Genomic DNA, 21,720 nt, shown 5'->3' on the forward strand with positions numbered 1-21,720 from the left:
ACTGTTTTCTGTATCAAAGATTTTTAAATAATTATAATAAAGATGTCAGGGATGTCTACTTTTTCGGGAAAATAAAAATAAAAAGTAAATCATCATTGGTTTATTAATAATAAAATATCTACATACAATTGTTTAAAAATATATTTTTGCATATATACATTAGAAGGGGAGAGAAATGGGCTTTAAGCTTTAGGTTAAACTAATCATATAATAACAATAATTATAATAATAGAATTTAATTAATGCCATGTTTGTTTTTTTTAATTTTCTATTGTTATAAATTATAAAATATAAATGCAATTGAAAATGTTTCGATAGGTTTATATTTAGGACAGTCTCGAGGAAGATTATTGTGGTTATTGTTCCATCTTGTTAACTTATCTAAGACAATTTCTATCTAACGTTGTGTTATTTCTTTTGTGTTTTAGAAATTGACGTTTTATTATATAAATTTCTCGTTATTGATCCATAACAGTTGGTTTTCTTACAATAGTTATTACAAAATCTACGAATGTTAATTCGTTTCAGTTTAATGATTATCTAATACAATAAGAAATCTTCCTTATTAATGTCGTTACGTATTTTAAATTAAAATCTACTATCTGTAAGATCTAAGAACGTGTCGGCTTATATTTAAATATAATCTGGTGCCTACATAAATCATTGGACTAAAGCTTAAATATAAAAGATTAAGTTATTTACTGTATTTTTATTTTTATTTATTTTTTTATTTTTAGACTATCAGAAAAATTGTTTTTTTGATCTAGATAATATTTTTGATTAATATTTTAGTAAATCTCTTATTTTATAATTATTATATATTAGTACTGTATATTTTTGATATAAATTTCCTGTTTCTAGCTAACAGGTCGTGAATACAGCCAAGTTTAAAGATACTTGGAGACCTCTAGTAAAGATAATTAATGAATCAATGTCAAGTTTTTCATGCCTGCATAATGTTTATCATGTATTTATTACAATCTCAAAATTTTAACAATGTTTACATTTTATTTTAAACATGGTCAAGTTATTCTTACGTGTCCTATTTTAATCGTATTCTATTATAATGTTATATTCGCCTCTTATTAATGTTTAAATTTATATTTAAATAGTATTATAAAGTTGTTAAAATTATTATTTCTGAGATAATATTGCTTGTTTTTCTAGATTAATTATTATTAAAATATTTATCAAATGTACAGGAAGACGAGAATTTCTAAAAACAATATATTTTTCTTACATAATGTGATAACTGTAGTTTTAATTTATGTCAACTCATCAAAAAATGATGTTCTAGATATCGAAATATTTCTCTCTTCATTCCTAAAGTCATTGTTTAAGATGCAGAAAATGGGTGAATCGAAAATTCAACACGAAAAATCACTTTATATAATGTTATAATTCATGAATAAACTGTGTAATTTCGTGTTATACAGACTTTTCTTAATATGTATGATATAATATATTTTATGTTATTTTGAAATTTGTTACTTTACTTTGTTAATTTTTCAAAAAATTATTTAATATCGTTGCCACGTTTTCATAAAATAAACAATTGTTTATTGCAAATCTTACAATTTAATAATGTGTGTGAGAAGGTGTCATTAACTTATAAAAACTGACTGTTTATCATGTGAATACGGCCATACAGTTAACAATTATGATGCAATATACTTTATTTATTATGTACTGTACTTGAACTGAGTCATTCAGTTAAAACTTGTACTAAATTATTTATTCCAGAATAAGACATGAATAAGGTAAAATAGAATTTAATGTGTTATACTTTCATTAGGTTAAAAAGTTATCGACAAGAAAATTCAAGAGATCAATTATTCTACGTAAGTTCATTATTTAGTATATTTCAATGTTCTTTTCATTTCGTACTAAAAAATGCATTTAATTACTTCAACAGATGGGAATTTTACGTAAGTACGAATAAATTATATATTATAATAGTGTACTATAAAAATATTGTAAGAAATAAAATGTGGAAAACCAAATTAGTAATAATGTAGTCTTTTTTGACACGTAAGAGAACGATTAGTAATACTGTATTTCATATATTACTAATAATGCGGTTTCTATATCAAACATGAATTAGTTTTATATCAAATAATATATTTAGGATTTAAAAAATATTTATAAAACTACATTTAATATATTTCATATAGTGCCTTTACGGCCGTTAAACATATTAATTTATAATACTTTCATCGTTCCATAAAATATTAAGAAACATTATAATAAAAAGAAAGCCTTTTTGATAATAATATTATAAAATTATAATCCGTGTCGGTCGATGAAATTTGAAATTATACAATACGTTTTTCAAGAAAATCTAAGAAATATTTAAGCAAGATTAATGATAAATTAAATTCTATTAAATGCATTCTCGAAAACCACGAAAGTAGATCATAAGATGATAGATAATATAATATTTGTCGATGAGACAAGAACACTATTATTAACGTTTCAATCCAGCCAGTACAATGAATTAGTGTCGGACATAGTAGCCAATTTCCCAGTTTATCAAACTCTTTATTTCGGGTTGATTTGCATTTTAATATCCGAATGTAAATGAATAAAATAAACTTTATCGCCGGGAAAAAACAAAAATTAAAATTAAAAATGAAGCCCAATATATAATATTGTTATACTTTCAGAATGGAAATAAAAGGTTATTTGTTTTAGTGTTTGAAGTCACAAAAAAATTGATACAGTGGAATCGATCAATATAACTGATATACAGAGAATATAGCTTCAACCTAAATAAACAGATCAGATTTAAATTCATATCTCTAGATAAAGATAAAATAGCTTATCTCTTACACTTGGATTCTTATTAAATGACTTGAATAATAATACAGTAATATTATTAATATCAATACTAAAATAATATGATTAATCAAAAATGATAAATAAACTGAAAGAAAATACCTGATAAACCTTTCTTGGGACTTCTAGAAAGTTATATACTGTATATGGAGAAAACTCAATTTATTACGGTAAAACCTATTTAAAACTTTAAAAAAATTCAATCAATTTTAGTTAACCAAATAAATAATAATAATAATAATTTATGTAAGGAATAGAACTATTATAATTCTAGTAAAGACCAGCATTTTGAATTTATTAAAATGGTTATTATATTTACAATGTATGAATTCTTCTATTTGTGGTAAAAGGATTTTGTAATCCAGGTTGCCTTTAACTCAATGGATATACTTAGCCAAATAAGTTAATAATGCTAAATGTATCTGTACTAACTTGTAAACCTGTCAAGTTGATGGCATAATAAAAGAGGAAGAGAATAAATTTTAGATTTTGTAACCAGAACTATGATTAAACTGTAGGAGAAAGCTAAAAACTTAGTAGTAGAGATAATAGAAAGAAAAGCATTTGATATTAGTGGGAATTAATATTCTTCAGTTATTTTAATTTTACAAATTACAATAAGGGAAAGATAATATTACTCGGTATACTAAAACATACTGTAATTAAAAAAAAAAAAGACCATTTTGCTGCCAGGCCATTCTTTCAATGTTATTTGCATTTTAAAATGTTCTTAGTCTAACGTGTATGAAAATCTATGCATGAAAATAAAAGTAATTGTCTTTGTGCAATTACTTTCCCTTTTTGTTTCTTATTATTAATTTTCCTTCTCATTACACTATATCCAACAAAGTATCATTAGCAATTTAAAAATAAAGAATATTTTTAAAATTGCCGTTTAAAAATAGAGTTTCTTTTTTTTTTTTTTTTTTTTTTTTTTTTAGTCATTTACCAATGAACAAATATTAGTTTGTTCATTTTTCTGTTCTCAATATTTCCTGGAAAATGAAACTTTCGGAGATAAATTTATGAAGATATTTGGTGTAATCATGCATTATACCTATACCTATAGCATATGGCATATGTTTATATATGTTTAGACGATCAAGCATATTTAGTAAATGAATAATTGCCACTAAAACATATTTATAAATCGAATATATGAAACATAATTATAGATTTAAAAAAAAATCTTTAACATTTCCTTTATAATAATTTATATGTAATTATTTATGTATTATGATAAAATGATTTCTTTTTTATTGATAGTATTAACGAAATATTATTAGAATGTCAAATTACACAAATTAAGGGTTACGTTTTTATCTATAAGGAAATAAATCAAAGGAAAGAAATATTCGTGTTATTAGCAGGGAAAATGATGAATAAATCAGGACCTAATCAAAATATTCGATTAAAAATTTATTTAATATTTTCCTTAATTTTTTCTGATATACACTTATGAAATGTCAATTTTCTACGAATTTAATAGCTTGTACAGTAAGTGTATAAGACTAAATAATTTCTATGAAAATAAGCTATTATTATACATATAATATTGTGTTATCGGTTACTACGTAAGTCTATTATTGTATGAATAATTTCAAGAATAAAATACGTTAACGCTTTATTATATTTTTAGTTTTGCATTGTTTTTTCGATCTAAATGTCTCAAATAAACTTTAATTTCTTCAAGAATTAACAAAAGTTCAATGCTATTGATAAATCCTGATTTAAAAAAAAAACCCAAGTAGTCAAAGAATATTTTAAAACACAAATTATTATTAAGTATTATATTTAATTCCAGGAAATTTTAATTAAAAACTATAAAATAGATAACAAATTCCTTATATTGCGTGATATTGCTGCGTTCATAGTAGTGTTATTGCCAATACACGTATGCATCGTCCATATTAATTAAGTTGATATAAACAATGATAAATCAATCATTTTATAAATAAATACACAGCATCGATAATCATACGGCAAAAATTAAAATTATTTACGAGTTTTCCGAGGAAATGAAAAACTAGAGTTAAAAGACGGAAAAATTTTTAAAGAAGATTTAAAAAAAAAAGGACAAGTTTCTACATAAATTAATTACATTTAATAAATTTTAATATAAGATTAAAAATTAAAATCTTTGCGTAAAAGGAATAATTGTGTAAGATCTATTTATTATCGCATCTACAATATTCTTCAATTTCCTATAAGCAAATATATCATTATATATGCAGATCGTTAAACAGATAATGCATTCCGTATATCGTTCCTTTGATAATTAGATATATATTACTTTTTAAATATTTTTTTAAACGTCAAACTCGATTAAAGTTTTTGTTTTTATATAAATTTCTTTTCAAAAAATTTCCTATTCAGTTTAATCATAATTTTAATCCATTAATTTTCTATTGATTCGATCATTAATATTCATTGTTATTTTTTCAGTGTTAAATCTATTAATTTCTGCTTATGAAGAAGAAACAAAACTTGAAATTTTGAACGATGAGAGAGAGAGAGAGAGGTACGTTCTAGGTGAATTGTGTCCTCGGGCTCTTCGTGATTTGATCCCAATATTTTCTGTGTTTTTTTCCGATTTTTCTCCCTCTCTCTCGTTTCAAATGACAATTTGTCAGTAGTGACAACATTCTAAGAAAGAGGTTGATTTGATAGAGTGGATAAACTGTCTATTATTAATATGCAGAAATTTAGGTCGTCCGAGAAAAATCAATGGACTTTAAAAATTTATTAGATCTATTTAAATGAGTTCTATATATAGTTAGTGTCTTTCGTTATTTTTTAAAATGTAATCTGGAAAAAATTAATGCGTATATAAATTCAAAACGAGTGTTAAATTGGCTCCTAACCCTTTAGTCATGCTTAACGAACACGGGTTTAGTTGATTCATCAGATGACCGATGTAGTACGTTGTAATATATTTATAGAGGTGATGCCTATGACTTAGAGCATCTACCTTTATTATTCTTCTATTTTTTTTCTTTTGTTTTTTTGGCATTTTTAAATATTTAATTATATGTTATTTAAAAATATCATATTACTTAAAATACCTTACTACTATTTCCATTACGAAATTACTATTAAATTTTTTTTTATTATAAAAATTATTTTTCTATATTTTATTTAGGAATATATATTATTCAGTTTTACGTTAAGTTTGTACTCACTCTTCAGCATAATATCAGGAATACGAGATTAAATTATTTGAGAATGTGGAGAGTTATTGACCTTTACTAGTGCATTCAACTTTTAGCATTAATGTAACTGACTACAGAAATTCTTTTTTCTTTTCAGTGTTTTAATACTTCATTTGTAAATTATGGCTTAAATTAATTCATTTGTAAATTATGGCTTAAATAAAAAGACGGTTCTTAATTTATGTTATTGATTTTTAGTATGAGTTTATTATCGAAAATTGTTATTTTTCTTATTAAAAAAGTGATTTTTTTTGTTTTCTGTATAAGATACTGATTTTTATTAAAATAATTTTGTGATTTCCGTTAAGAAATTCTCTCTTTTAACAAAATAAACGTCGAAACAAAATACTAAAATTTGAATACATTTTAAAAAACTCACTTTAAAATTCTCGTTATATCTCATCATGTAATGAGATAGAGAAAATAATAATTCTATAAATAGTAATTTTATATATATATTTTTTATATGTAATTAGGTTTCGAAGAATGTAAAGAAGAACGTGTTATTTATATTAATGAATATAATATTCAGTTCATCCATTAAATAACACATGCTATATGTTGTAGCGAGCCTTTCTATAAATAGGCTACAATTCTTTACTGTATGACACTTTTAGACCAGTTAAATTGTTTACGGGAATTTATATTACTTGGTAAAAATGCAGTTTAAAAAGAGCGTGTATCTCTAAAACATAGTTTTAGTCATTTTCAAAAAACTTAAAATAATATCTAATTGTAAGCATAGTGTACCGTTATTAAGCAGTTTCGTGATAAAAATTCCTATTGTTTTGCCAGATATAAATCTTAGAATACCTGAAAGAACTAACTTGTATTCATATCTTTGTTGAATTATAGAATAGTAGCCATTGTATTTTTAACTATTGTAACTTGGTAATGTTTGCATTTTATATTCAATTGACATGTGGACCACTTTCTCAGAGAATCTAGGGTTCTCTGCTGCATGAATTGCCGTTTTTTTTTTCATAATTAAATGAGTAAAAACTCGTGATATCGTTTTCTGGGAATCCACATATATGAAGAAAGCGTGCCTATAGTTTAAAATTAACGACATGGAGGTACAGTAGATAATGATATTTACGTTATCATTTCAATCTTTGACCTCGTTAATCATATTTAAAGGAATTCAATAACAACTTTCACTTTTAAAAAGAATTACCCATCCACATGTTATATAATTTTAAAACTATTTTTATTAAATTGTTATTATCCTATTCTTTTCCATTACAAAATGTTTTATATCATCTTCTTATTTATAAATTGTATGTTAATGGATAACACATTTACATATTGTTTATTTTTATATTTTAAAAGTTAAAATATGGAACATATGAGAAATACTGTAACATAATGTGTTATGTATCTTCAGGATGGGAATTTAAGTCGTCTGACGTTGTTCAGGAAGGAATTGGGGACAAGTATTTCCCTAAAGGACGACAAGAAAACATTTTTAAAGGAACAACAGATCTGCTGTATAAATACAAGTAGCCGATTATAAAAGGAAATCGAGTCTAAGTTAACGGGGTCGAGTAAATAGGTTAGAGCCACACCATGTGGCATCCTCCAGTCTATGGACCACACCCACTCTATCGTGTTCGCAGACACATTATTCATCTTATTTGGATTTCACTAAAACGCCATAAATATTCTCGGAATTAAATACTTTCTCCTCCATTCGATACGAAAACCATTTTTACACAGATATAAATTTACGTAGAAAAACTATTCATCGCTTTGGATTTCTATCACAAAACAAACAACAATTGTTAATTAATTATTATTTTTTATTAAAAAATAATATATTATTAAATCTAAACGTCAATTAATCGACGAAAAAAATTTCTGATTGTTTGTGGTAAGTTTAAAAAAGAGGATATTAAGAATTATTGAACTTAAATACCCAAGAGGGCCTCATCTAGGTTGAAGAATGTCAAAATCTAATAGAAATTTTTATTAATTCTGACTTCGTGAAAATAATACCAAATCTACTAAACTAAATTCATTAAAATTTTTCATTTTCTTTCTTTCTTTTTATTAATTTTGCAATTTTTCATCTTTGAATTTATTTCTTCCAACAACAGACCTAATTGAGATTTCTTAAAACAAATACTTTTTAAAAAATGTTTGTAATATATTTATATTGTTATACGCCTGAATATTTTCACTTTATAGAATAAACTTCATTTATATTAAACAATGGCAATTATATTATTAAAATAATAGTAAAATTATACATATAGGTCAATATTAATATATATATATATATTATTATAAACAGTTTTAGATTAAAATATTTTCGTATAAAATAATGAAATAAAATCTTTTTTAGTAGTATTTTTAACATTAATATGAATCTTCGTTCACAAATTAAGGTAAAATTCTTATAATTCGTGACCTAAAACAGTGATACCCCGAAAATTTTTCGATTGGTTGGCCAAATTACGTATAAGGAGGACCACAAATACTGTATCTTGTGGTCCAAAAGTAGGTTTTTATGTTCATAGACCGGATTTAACCCGAAGACCCCCTAGTTCGGAGGACCACTGTTTTAAAAGATTATTAAGTAATGATTGTAGTAATTTTTTAAATGGACGTAATGCTAACAATTTAGTTCCATTAAAAAGAAAATAATGCTTTACTCGTTTTTGATTTATATCTCGCTACATATTTTCCAATGAATGCAGTTAATTTTCTATTCGGATAATTAAAAAAATAATTTAGAAATGTATTAATTATTTAATGAATAAAGTATGACAACATAATAAAAGTTAAAAGAATTATAGAACGTGCACCAAATAAAATTATGTTATTTCATATTATAAATAAAATAGTAGCTAATTGGATTTACACCACATTTTCTTATTCATTCTTTATTCTGAATTAAATAACATTAAATAAATTAATTTTGTTCATTTAATTTTAATGCTTTATTTCAATCAAATTATTCTGTTGTAAGGTAAGGGGCCACATTATGGCTCACCAAATTAGACTATTATTTTCACTTACTCCAATTTTTTTCCCAAGAAATGATCTTTTCTTAGAAAAATAATTGAATTAAGCTAGTCCAACGTTGGAAAGGCATAATGGCGCCCCTACCGTACGTTTTCCTCATATTGTAATAATAAAAAAAAAATTGATAAGGAGACCTAAATTAATTTTTTAAACTAATAATTATGGACAATTTTTTTTTATTTTAACAATTTAACAATTTATTTCGAAACTTTAAATAATATAAATAAATAATATAAATTATATTATTTATTTATATAAATATATTATTTATAAATATATAAATATATAAATAATATAAATTATAGACACTATCTTACAACCAATCAGCGCAGGACACGACTGTATTTGCATCTTACTTCCCATAGCTTAATATAATATATTCCGAGTATTAAAAAACACTTTGATAGAACACGTGCATCTATTTAAATTATATAAAACTCAACGAATAGTATTGATAATGGGCAGAATACTTCTCACATATTGGGTAATAAATAGCCACTTGTATAAATAAAAATATTCGGAATGGAATGCGGTCATAAATAGGAAAGCATTTTTGATAGTGAGGAATTCATTTAATTATTCCTTTAAGTCGATCTACGACTGTTTTGCATAATTGTTACACGATACAAAATTGTTATCAAAGGTTTTATTTCTCGTAACAAGCTTATTTGGGCAAAGATAAGCGAATTAAGCTAGTTTATTAATTACTTTTTCAGCAATATCTTAAGCGCGATTTCATCAGAATCATGTTCTCAGGTTGGTGTACTATTTATTATTCTGCAGGTTGCTGGATTGCTATATATAGATAATGTAGAGATTTTTCTGTATCTCTGTTTATTTCGTACAGAATGCGAAACACGCAAAAACTAAACAAAAAAAAATGTTTTTTTTACTTCTTCCCTTAATCACGTAAATATGACAAACTAAATAAAATAGAGAATTAACAGCAAAAATGGAACTTACAAAACAAATTATACATTCTTAACACTTAAAATATGTTTCCGAAATATGAAAACTTTTGTTTTTCAATCTGACCTGTTAACTAATGCTTTTATATAAGGCATAAAACTGTCATTACTTCATTTATGTAGGTGGGTATTGACATTAGCGAACACGCAAACAAAAATAAATAAAGGTGTGAGACGAGATATTCAGTTACTCATCTTTAGACGTAATCCGTAAAAAATGACATTTTTACGTTATTTATGTGTATAAGATGACAGCCTAATACTATCACGTTTGATGGAAATTTACAAAATTCTTAGTAAGTTTCCAAGTGTCCTATATTTCTTCTTCTCTTTCGATTTATTTTTGATTGTTTTACCCATAGGCTCCATATCTTTTGATATAAGAGAAAAGGGGGAAAATAGCTTTCCAAGGACGGTCGTTATACAAGGACATTAAATATGATTTTTTTTTCTACAATTTGTTTAGGAAAATATATTATTTTTTGCCTGTAATCTGCATATCTTTCAATTGAGGAAAGTAACTTATATTGCAATTTGTTTTTTTCTTTTTTTCATATATTTTTTAGACTACTTTTTAATGGAAAATAAACGATACAATAAGACATTTTTAGAAAATGATATATATAACTAAGAGATAACATTTTATGTCATTTATTAATATTTGTATAAAAATTAAATTAATTTCTTTTGAATTGTTGTTTTCGGATGATTACATACTTTAAACTTAACAAAAATTTAATAATTTTTTAATAAATTATTAAATAATTTATAAAAATATTGGTTAATTAATCAATTATAAAATTAATTAAAATTACTGTATATTTTAAAATTTTAATTTATTTACTTACGAGAGTTTATAAGCGAATTAAGTTGTTTTTCAAGAGTTATGACATTTTAATATGTTGACAGTTCCTTTAATTGTTATGTAATCTGAAAAATAAAGGGTATTTTTTTTCTATTTTTAAACAATGGAATTTTGTTTAGTAACCGACAAAGTAAAATTCTGCAAATATTCTTTTAAAGAGCCTTTAATTACCGTTTAAATATTTTGTAATATTCTGTAACTCGTTTATCACCATTCTTCAGCATCTCAACTTTTAAAATTGCTATCTTTTTAAAGGGTATTTTGAATTGATTTCATTTCAACAGTCAGAATGTATAGCAAACTAACTGCATTGAAGATGCTCGAAGAGAAAATGCAAGAATATATTTATTGTAGTTAATTGTCAGCTGTTGAACAAAACTATTTCTTTACATCCAGACAATTTAGATACGAACCTAAAGGAAATTCACTTGGATAATCCTCCTCTTATTAATTGCAATTATAATAATTATACTAAAGTATTCGTACAATAAATTTATATATGAAACATTAAAAGAGAGAGAGAGAAAGTTTTAAAATGAGGACAAAGTTGTTTAAGACATCAAACATCAAAAGTTGTCTTTATTGTCTAGTAAATGATTCATGTCAAACAGTTCGAAGTAATTGAGGTGAGAGGATAGATCAATGGGTCAAGTATTCCGCTTTTAAATAGTGAAAGTACAAGCGGTAAATAAATATTTGCTATTTAGAAACAAACAATACAAATGAAAACGTTTTGTTTAACCTAAATAGTTCGATTAATAGAGAAACCAGTGAACAAATGCTGCCATCATACTTGGAATATTTTAAATGAATGACGCAAATCAAATGGCCGATTACATCATAACCAGGATATAATAAGTAATATTTATAGTAACACATGCACATTTTTTAAATACAAACAACCCAAAATTGATCAAACCTTTATTAATTGTTAGAAGCTATTCTGTAATTGGGACAAGAATTATAAATAGGAATTTACTCGATAAATTATTCATCTGGTTATATCTTAGTTTATAGTTACGTTGAATTCTTGTTAACTACATTTATAGACAAATTTATGGGAAGGTTTTTTAAATATTTCGGGGAAGTTTATTCTGTTACGTATGATACGGTCCGGCAAACACGATTTAGGCCTATATATTAAGATAATAAAAAACATGTAAATATTTTTTTATTCTAATATTTAAAGAATTGAAAATTCGAAATACTGTACTCAGAATACGTGATGTAATTATGATTTAATCCCTGGTTAAATGGTTATTTAGTTCCATTTTCTTCCAATTTTCGAGTTACTTTATGCTTTTTTTCTATAATAAAAATAATTAAAAACAGATTTTTTAACTTCTATATTATGTTTTTTGTATGTATTTTTAAATCTTTGCTTCATTTGAATACTTAACAGTTATTTGCTTTGTTTTCGTTACTGTGAGATACATTAAAATAGTTATTTAAATATAGAATAACGGAAATGTATGTTGATGAATGAGGTTTTGACGCTCTTGTAACATCTATCATCATTTAGATTGCTTGTATTTCTAAAAACAGGCTACGGAATCGCCCGACTTGATAAAACAAATTAAAAATAATTTTATTAATTAAAGCGGAATATAATCATTAATTACTTTGATGCTATTAATTTTCACTTAAATATTGATAACGACATTTGATTAATTTATAATGTCGGCAGATTAAATTATATTAAAAAGTTAAATTATCGTGCATAAAATAATAATTTGTTTTTTATTGAATAGTTTTTAATTAATAGAATGTTTTCTTATTCATTTTATTAGTTGTTTATATCGTATTTCCGCATATCGCATAAAAACGGGCGAGACCAGAATGCAGGTTAAATTGCGACTAAAATATAAAATTAATCGAATTTAACAAAATTATTCGTTAATTAAACGTTAAAGAAAACATTCTTCCGAGTACAATAAAACAATAACATTGTAATTTGACTGACTTAAAATCAGGAAGAGAGTTTTCGTTTACAAGACAATAAAACAATTAACGATTTATAGACATAAGTAGTAGTTAGTGTGGGCTACATTGACCATCTATCCCGACCTTAAAAATAACACTTCACTCTCAAATTTCACGTTAATAGGTGTAAGCCGAGATAATTTATATTAATATGCTATATTTATGCTTACTTTATGGCAATGTAATAGGATATCAACATTATATTCATATACGATATATCACACAAGACCATTCAGATTTCAAAGAGGCCCAGACCACTTATATTTTTGAGGTGTTAAAAATTGTATTATCTTTTTAAAATCTAATATAAATAATCTTTTCAGTTAAAAAAAAAATTGTTTTATAAATAATGTCTTGGAGACTTCTATAAACGTCAAGCCCAGACTAAATAGTCCTTCTGGCTTTCTTGTTATAGAACTTAAATGCAATAGAATAGGCCTATTTATCATTGTTTATATCTTATAGATTTTTAGGATAGGAATTTTTTTCTTCCCATTTAATTAAAATCAAAATTTTATTTTTAGGTGCTCGTAAATTCTCAAAGTGGAGCATCTTTTTAGTCGGTCAATGTATCGATAAATACCATATTATAATTTTTAAAATAAATATACGAAGGAAATCTTCGTGTTAAATCCTTCTATGAACGATTGAAATTAGCATTATGGTTGAAAACTATAGCGTTTACTTAACTATTACATTAAACAGCCTAAGGTAAATCAAGCTTTCACAGTGGATTACGAGATTGTAGTAGTGTAAATTTGATAAATCTATTCTTTTAGCACATTAACAATTAGTTTTGAGATTGTCTCGAATATAATTTTTTTAGTTGTATCGCTAATTCTAGTAAAATCCACTATATATATTAGAGTTCTACAAAAATTTTGTTATTTTTATAAATACCATCGATAATATCGAACTTTCATAATGTCTTCATTTTATAGTTCAAATTTCTCTCCCCCCTTTCCCACAGTTGAGGGTGTATAACGCCCTTCTCGTATTATTTTAGCTGCAAAGATTTCATTAAAGATTAAAATTTTGCGCGATTTTATTACATTAATCTATTGTGATACAAAACTTGTAATAATTTTTTTTTCTTTTTAATTTGATTTCGTAACTTCTTAATGCTTAATTTTGATTTTTATTTATAACTCCTTGTTTTTTCTGGATTTACGCTTAACCTAAAATCATGTTAAAATTTATTTTATTTTATTTTATTTATTTTTTTTTTTGTTTTCTTGATTTAAAATTTTTCCCATTTTTATTTAATTCGCATTTCTTCATCAAAAATTAAATCTTCAAACGATTGTTCCATTTCCAAATGAAATTTTGTTTACAATTGCTTGTTTCTGCACTATTTATTCCCAATTTGAAACAATTAAGATTTGTATAAGAAGCCCTTTATTATTCAATTTAATTCTTTCGTATTTGTCAACAAGTCTTTTCAAATTCTCCCTTTCGGTATATATAATTGATAACGATTAAATTAACCTACAAATAGTCTTGATTTTTCCATCTTTTTGATCAAATAATTGTAATAAATTTAAATATTTTGTATATAATTATTTATAGGATTAAATGTATTATTTAGTTATGTATAATTTCAATCAATAAATGGGTTTGGTAACTGGTAATATATTTACACAATTTATTTTATTTTATTTTATTTTTTTCGCTTAACAAAGAGATTAAAAACATTTTAAGCTTAGTCCAGTTTTATACTCTTGAATCACTTTAAACCACTTGTAGGCTATAGTTTGTATTTTAATAAACATTTACATGAACTATAACACTAACACTTTAAGGATTCTTGTTTACTGATTATTCAGGCTACTTATTGTCACGCTTCACGCTCAACAATGCTATTTGTTTGAAGAATGAAAGTAATTTAATTAATGTTCGTACTCGAGAATTTTATGAATCATTCAAACGTTTCCATTTACTATTTTACATTCAATTCTATTATGTAAATAAAGTTTTATTAATTATTTCGATTTTTTTTTATGATCACAAACAGTTAAGTCCAACGTCGAGTAATAAAATAGTATAAGCGTTAATTCCAACAATAAGAGGTAATTTTGTGTGTTTAAGGCATAGTGAAAATTCTCATTGTAGTCAGTTTTGATTGATTAATAACGTTTATCGACATGGTGTAGTTAAGATTCTTCTTACACACGAGTGAACTTTGGGTATTTAACTGAACTTGACATGACGATTATTTTACTTTCAAGTCTTAAATCTTTCTTCTTAACCTATTTACAGATGTCTTGTGACGTCACCGGTTCAGTGAATGGTTAAATTCAGGTCATATGCGGATCACACCCTAACCTTAAGGGTTTTAAAGTACGGCTATTATATATCGGAGATACTAGAAAATTAAAATTTTTTGTGCTTTTTCGAATAATTTAAGTACTGTAATGTAAAATTTATATATATATATATTATTGTAAAGTTAGACTAGATCTAATTGAAATTGTAAATCGAAATTCGTAGAATGGATAGTTTTTTTTTTTTTGTTTTAAATCATGAAAAATCGATGACTCTTGAAACAATCGAATTCCTTTTAAGGGCCCCACACATTGTTGCAAAAGAGAAAATTCCTCTTACATTATTGCATTATTAAACTTAATTGAAAAAATAACGATATATAAATACTAATTAATTATTTACAGATTTTTATTTATATTATTATTAAAACTAATTTTAATTTTTCTATATCCATTCTTTTTCTTCGTAAATCTTTTTTTTTATGTCAGCAATTGTATTGTCACTAAACGGCAATTATAACCGATTACATCTAACAAAGTGTATTAAAGTCATATTTTAAAATAGATATTCAACTAAGCATTAAAATTTAAATAAGAAAAGAAACAGTTACTCTATTAATCGAAATTCGATCGCATCAATACATTAATTAGATAATTAACCCACGTATTATTATCAAGAATGGATTATCGTAAGCGATCTTAACAAGTTCTTCCTTTCTTTAGACAAGTTTAGAAATAGCATCCCGCATTCTTCTTATAATTCGTAAGGTTCAATAACACAATTTAAACCTCGAAAAAAAAAAAACAGGTAAAAACTGTTTCACAACTCTCGACTTCTCCATACAAAGATATCAATATGAGTATGTACTCGTCATTTCCTATATGTTATATTTATAAACGACATTCCGATTTCTTCTGAATAATTTTTATCATAACAATGCTATCTAATTTCCTTTATGTTTTCAAAGTTGAAATTTTTATCTATTTTAATTTACTCGATATCATCTGACTACAAATAACTATTGACTTGAGGGCAATTGCTGCCAATGTAGTACGTTATAAAAAAATTTATTTAACTTTTTCCCTAGTACAGAATTAGATCTTTATAATTATTTTTGAGCGGAGAAGAAATATTTATTCGTATTTACTTACGTTTATTTTTATTTGAAACAATTATAAGTAATATAATTAAATTCGGAACTAAGTATAAAACGATAATCAAGTTTAGACTTGATGAATTTAAAAAAAAAACAATTCGTAAAAATTAATTAAAATAATAATAATTATTATTGTTACTATAAAAGAGTCAACACTTTAATATATTAATTTTGTTAGGAAAATATTTGTAGAATTATTAAATAATTATTTATCTTTCGTCAATCGTGTCCTTAGGCGTGTTAATATATATATATATATAATTTTAATATTTAATATCATGAATAATTTGTTAATTGTAATTTTTCTATTCGTTGGTGTAATGACATTTATAAGGAAATGATTACCCCTTAACCGAAAAACAAATCAAAACATTATTATCGATATTAATTGACGGACGAACCTCCAATAACGGTCACCTCCAAAGCCATTTTAATGCCGTTGTTCAGAGGTATGACTGTAAAACAAATGAAATAATTCAAAAATTCTCTTCTATTTCTTTCTTGTGTTTTTTTTTTTTTTTTTTTTTTTACAATAAAACGAGTTACACTCTCCGGAAAGGATCCGAAATTGTCGCCATCTATCGTAGATTAATTGAAACGGAAGAGAATATCAAGTTCTGTTCCATTCTAATTATTTTTATATTTTTCTTTGTTCTTTTCTCTCTTTTTGGGGAGATCTCTACATAGAAATTATAGATACAGGTTAATATATATTTCGTTTTAAATAGGAACAAAGTTGTAAAGGAAAGAAATATTTCTTTTAACAAGTAATCCAAGATTTGCTATGTTGTATTTTATTCTAGTCTTATTAAAGGATATTGTAGTCAGATATTTTTATATTTTTCCCCTCCTTTATATCAAAGTTTAAGGAAGTTTTTCTAGTTATTAGGTTACTATTTGTAAATTGTATGGAAAACAATTAATTATCGTTAATTATTTTAGACGGAATTCAATACATTTAAAGAGGTTGCGGATGAACTTTTTTTTTTTTCTTCGCACTTCATATTTATTATATTTTGCTTTCTTTTTTTTTAAATTTACAATTATAAGATCGTATTAATTGACATTTCTTAGTAATTCAGATTATTTAAATACAAAATAATATTAATTGGTTCACTTTTCTTATTTTCTTAAGTATCTGCAAATAACTCTACATAGTTAAGTTACATTATTACAATTTTAAAACAGTTATATATCTATATTATTTTATATAATTTAAAATGAAAATGGGAAGATGCTATACCAAAATGATTTCAGGAGTTGCTTATAATATGATTTCTCAATTTAATAAAAAACAAATTAACACCCACTCGTACATAAATACTAGCATGCGCGAAAACACATTGAAATGCATATACAGTACAGTAAAACATGTCTATAACGGAACCTGCTTAAACGGTAGAAATATCTGTTACCGTGCACTTCCGGTTTACGCAGGTTTTACTGTATATATATATATATATTTATATATATATATACAGTAGACCCCTATAACACGGGTTCATATAACACGGATTCGTATAACACGGCGAAAAAATTGCGATCGTGTTTCGTATAACACGGTAAAACGTATCGCCGACTCGTGGCGCGAAAGGATTGGTCGAATCTGGACCAATAGTGGACATTGCACAAACCGTTGAGTTTAAACGAGCAGTGGACCTACTAAAAAACATTTATTATTCAATGGCCATAAAAATTATATTTTTATTAATGATGTCTCAAAAGTTCAGCGAATTTTTCGTAGAAAAATAACTTATCAGGAAATACGCGTCCGCCGTTTCGATGAGCCGCTTCACGATGAAAACAAGCTTAAGCAATGGCGTCGTCGAACGGTGCACACTCGGTAAGTAATCCTACAATTTTTTGTTTATAGCATAGTTTATATGGATTATTCCGAAAAAAATATACGTAATTTGGAAATGTTGAGTCAAATTAGTCTAGAATCGAATCGATTAATTTTATGGAAGAAAACCTTTCAAACAGCCGTAGCCCCTAAACGGCACACGTGCCGGGCTGTGATTGGCTCATGTATTTAAGTGACTCGTACAACACGGATTCATATAACACGGAACGTATTTACCGTGTTATAGAGGGGTTTACTGTATATGATTATTGTCTGTTCAAGCTTTATATCTCCGAATGTATTGAAGACAAAAGCAAACAGTAAATTCAATCATTAAAATACATAGATTAATGAACAATTTTTAAATGATTTTACATTTATTTTTGGAATAGTAGGTCCAAGGCTGATCATCTAAATCGTTAAGTACTGTATACATATAATAAAAATAAGAATATAATGGAGTTTCATATTATAAAATCTATCGAAAACTATCATTAGAAATACAGTAAATCCTCGATTTAACAAACGAATCAGAAGAAAGGAATGTCCGCTAGTCCGTTAAATCGAATTTGTTTAAAAATATATATTAACTAGCAGGTAGGCACGGCGTTGCTCGGGCAAAAGTTACGATAGCGAAGATTAAGATTATTACGTTATAGTCAACCTTTCACCGTTTTCACAGAATGCAAGAATTGGGTCCCCCTGTTTCCAGACTAATTAGAGAATTTTCAGATGAGTCTAAAAATATGTTCGATTTCCCGCAGAAACGAAAAAAACTGCATCTGCGTCTTGCACGTCGCTTTCTCTTAACACTTCTATTGTTATGTAACATTTCCATTGTCACTTAACACTTCCATCGTTGATGGAAGCATTAAGCCTTATTCCTGTCCCTCTCCCCCATGGGGAGGAATTTCGAAAAATCCCTTCTTAGTGTGCATTCTCGTGACGCACCCTAACTGTGTACCAAATTTCAACTTTCAACTCCTAACCGTTTGGGCTCTGCGCTGATTATTATTATTATTAACTCGTCTCGATTATATATATTAATAACAAACTTAAAATGTGCACTGTGTGTTAAAATGTTATTATGTATAAATGTGAATAAAATAATATTATAATGCGTATTGAGTAATTTATACTCATCGTGTCATTATTCCAATCTTTTAGCATGCATTCGTTTTTTTGCTCGAGGCAGGTGTGCGTGTGCAACGTGAGCTAACTGAAATTTCAAAATTTAGAAACTAAAATGGCGTTAAAAAGTACATTTTACACGTGATGAATAGACAGATTGCTGGCAATATTACCTACTATAATGCTTTTGGTATTTCAGTTCACTCAAATCACCACAGTGGCGTTTAATATCACTTGTATCCAGAGTAATAAATAATAATAATAATAATAATAATAATAATAACTCTCCCATGGTCACCACCTGGTCGTGGTGGGAGAGCCCAGTAATTTTACTGATCCATAGGGCAATGCAGGCTGGAGCACAAGCTCCTGGTAGGGACACCCATGCCAGTAAGGTCTATGGGGAGAAATGAAGCTAAGAGTGACCACACCCACATTCTGTGGAGATATGTATCATGGTAGTAACCAGATCTAAATGTGATACCGGCTCGGACGTCGCCCGGGTTAACAAGGTCCGCGTTCGTGAGTTAGGCAGAGGCTCACGTTCGAAAAATAGGCCACAGTCTCCCTTGGTTACCGGTGGCGAAAGCAGCACCGGCCCAAGCATGGCTACTGCAATGCCCTCAACAGATGTGAGGAACCAACCCAGCCTTGGTGTTTCTGTGGCAATGCATCCACAGACCACAAAGGCTGGAAAACCACGCCAACGGATGAAATGGACTGTAGAAATGAATGAGTTTATCATCCGTACTTACTACACGATCACAAAACTCGAAACAAACATGACAGCATACAGACAACAACTACACCTTAGATTCACACAACAGTATCCTCATCTCACTGTCACCGAACAAAGGGTTGTTGATCAAAAAAAGAACAATTATACACAACAACCTTATTCCACAAACAACACTTGAACTTATCAAACAACAGGTTGCTGATCAAATACATCAACAGACAGAAACATCTAACATTAATGAAGATCATGTAACCTGTCAGGATAATCCAGCAACAAGCATTGATAATAACACACATACAACAATTACCACTAATGATACTACAGACACTTCCTCATCCATCACTGATAACATAGACATGGATTTAGTTAATACGCTCTCACTTATATTTCAGGAAACACTCACTAAATATACAGGCACAGATCCCACACAAAGACCACGAATACCAAAAATCAACACGTCGAAGGAAGTAGGAAAAACACTAAATTATGTAAACACTCACTTACTACCACACTACATTCATTCAATTTCTACACTCTCAGACATTCATACATTAGTTTATGCTGGGGCAGTCACAGTAGTGACACAACATGGACTGAAAGTACAATCACAGACAAATACACAGAAAACACAATTCTATCACAAACCTGCCTGGCAGAGAAGAATAGAAACACAAATAAATGACATTAGACAGCAATTAGGCAGGCTGACACAATACACTAAAAACAACATAACACCTAAATTAAGGAAACAGCTCAAAAACATTTTCAAGAAAATAAAAACACACACAAAACATGAACGTCACAACACACACATTACAGAATACATTGATACACTAAAACAAAAACTTGCTGCCAAAGCACGTAGACTCAAACGATACAAAACATGTACACTACGAAAACAACAAAATAAATTATTTACAAACAATGAAAAACTCTTTTACAGACAAATTAATAACAAAGCAAACACTGATACACAGCACAGTGGCACACCAACAGAAGAAGAACTCACAACATATTGGTCTTCTCTTTGGTCCAGTGCTGTCACGCACAATGCTGAAGCAGGCTGGATCGAGGAGGAGAACAGAAACTTACACAACATACCAACTATGCCCTGTGTTGAAATAAGCATACATGATTTCCAATACACTGTTAACAGAACACACAACTGGAAGACACCTGGTGTAGACAACATTCACAATTTCTGGTACAAAAAGTTTACATCACTGCACCAGGAACTAGCTAAACACCTAACACACATCATCATCAATCCACAAGACATGCCAAATTTTCTTACTCAGGGCATCACCTACATGAAACCTAAAAACAACAATACCACAGACCCCACACAATACAGACCAATTACATGTCTTCCAACACTCTACAAATTATTGACATCCTGTATTGCAAACAAAATATACAAACATGTTGAAGAACACGACATTCTAACAGAACAACAAAAAGGTTGCCGTAGAAATCACAAGGGATGCAAAGAACAGTTACTCATAGATTCAGTCATTCTACGGCAAGCACACAAACAACACAGAAACATACACATGGCATATATAGACTACAGAAAAGCATTCGACAGTGTTCCACACAGTTGGCTGCTACATATTCTACACATGTACAAAATACATCCATCACTCATTACATTCTTTCAAAACGCTATGCAGCACTGGAGAACAACACT

The 21,720-nt window shown here is 27.1% G+C and overlaps 1 protein-coding gene across 1 annotated transcript in view; it reads right to left on the minus strand.

Moving 5' to 3' along the window:
- LOC136972469 (33 kDa inner dynein arm light chain, axonemal-like) overlaps window positions 1-21,720 on the minus strand; it is a 138,219-nt gene that overhangs the window by 98,418 nt on the left and 18,081 nt on the right. The gene's annotated exons all lie outside the window — the stretch shown is intronic.

This window comes from Centruroides vittatus, unplaced genomic scaffold, assembly GCF_030686945.1.
Source record: "Centruroides vittatus isolate TY-2023 unplaced genomic scaffold, ASM3068694v2 contig_1057, whole genome shotgun sequence".
NCBI classification, from domain to species: domain Eukaryota; kingdom Metazoa; phylum Arthropoda; class Arachnida; order Scorpiones; family Buthidae; genus Centruroides; species Centruroides vittatus.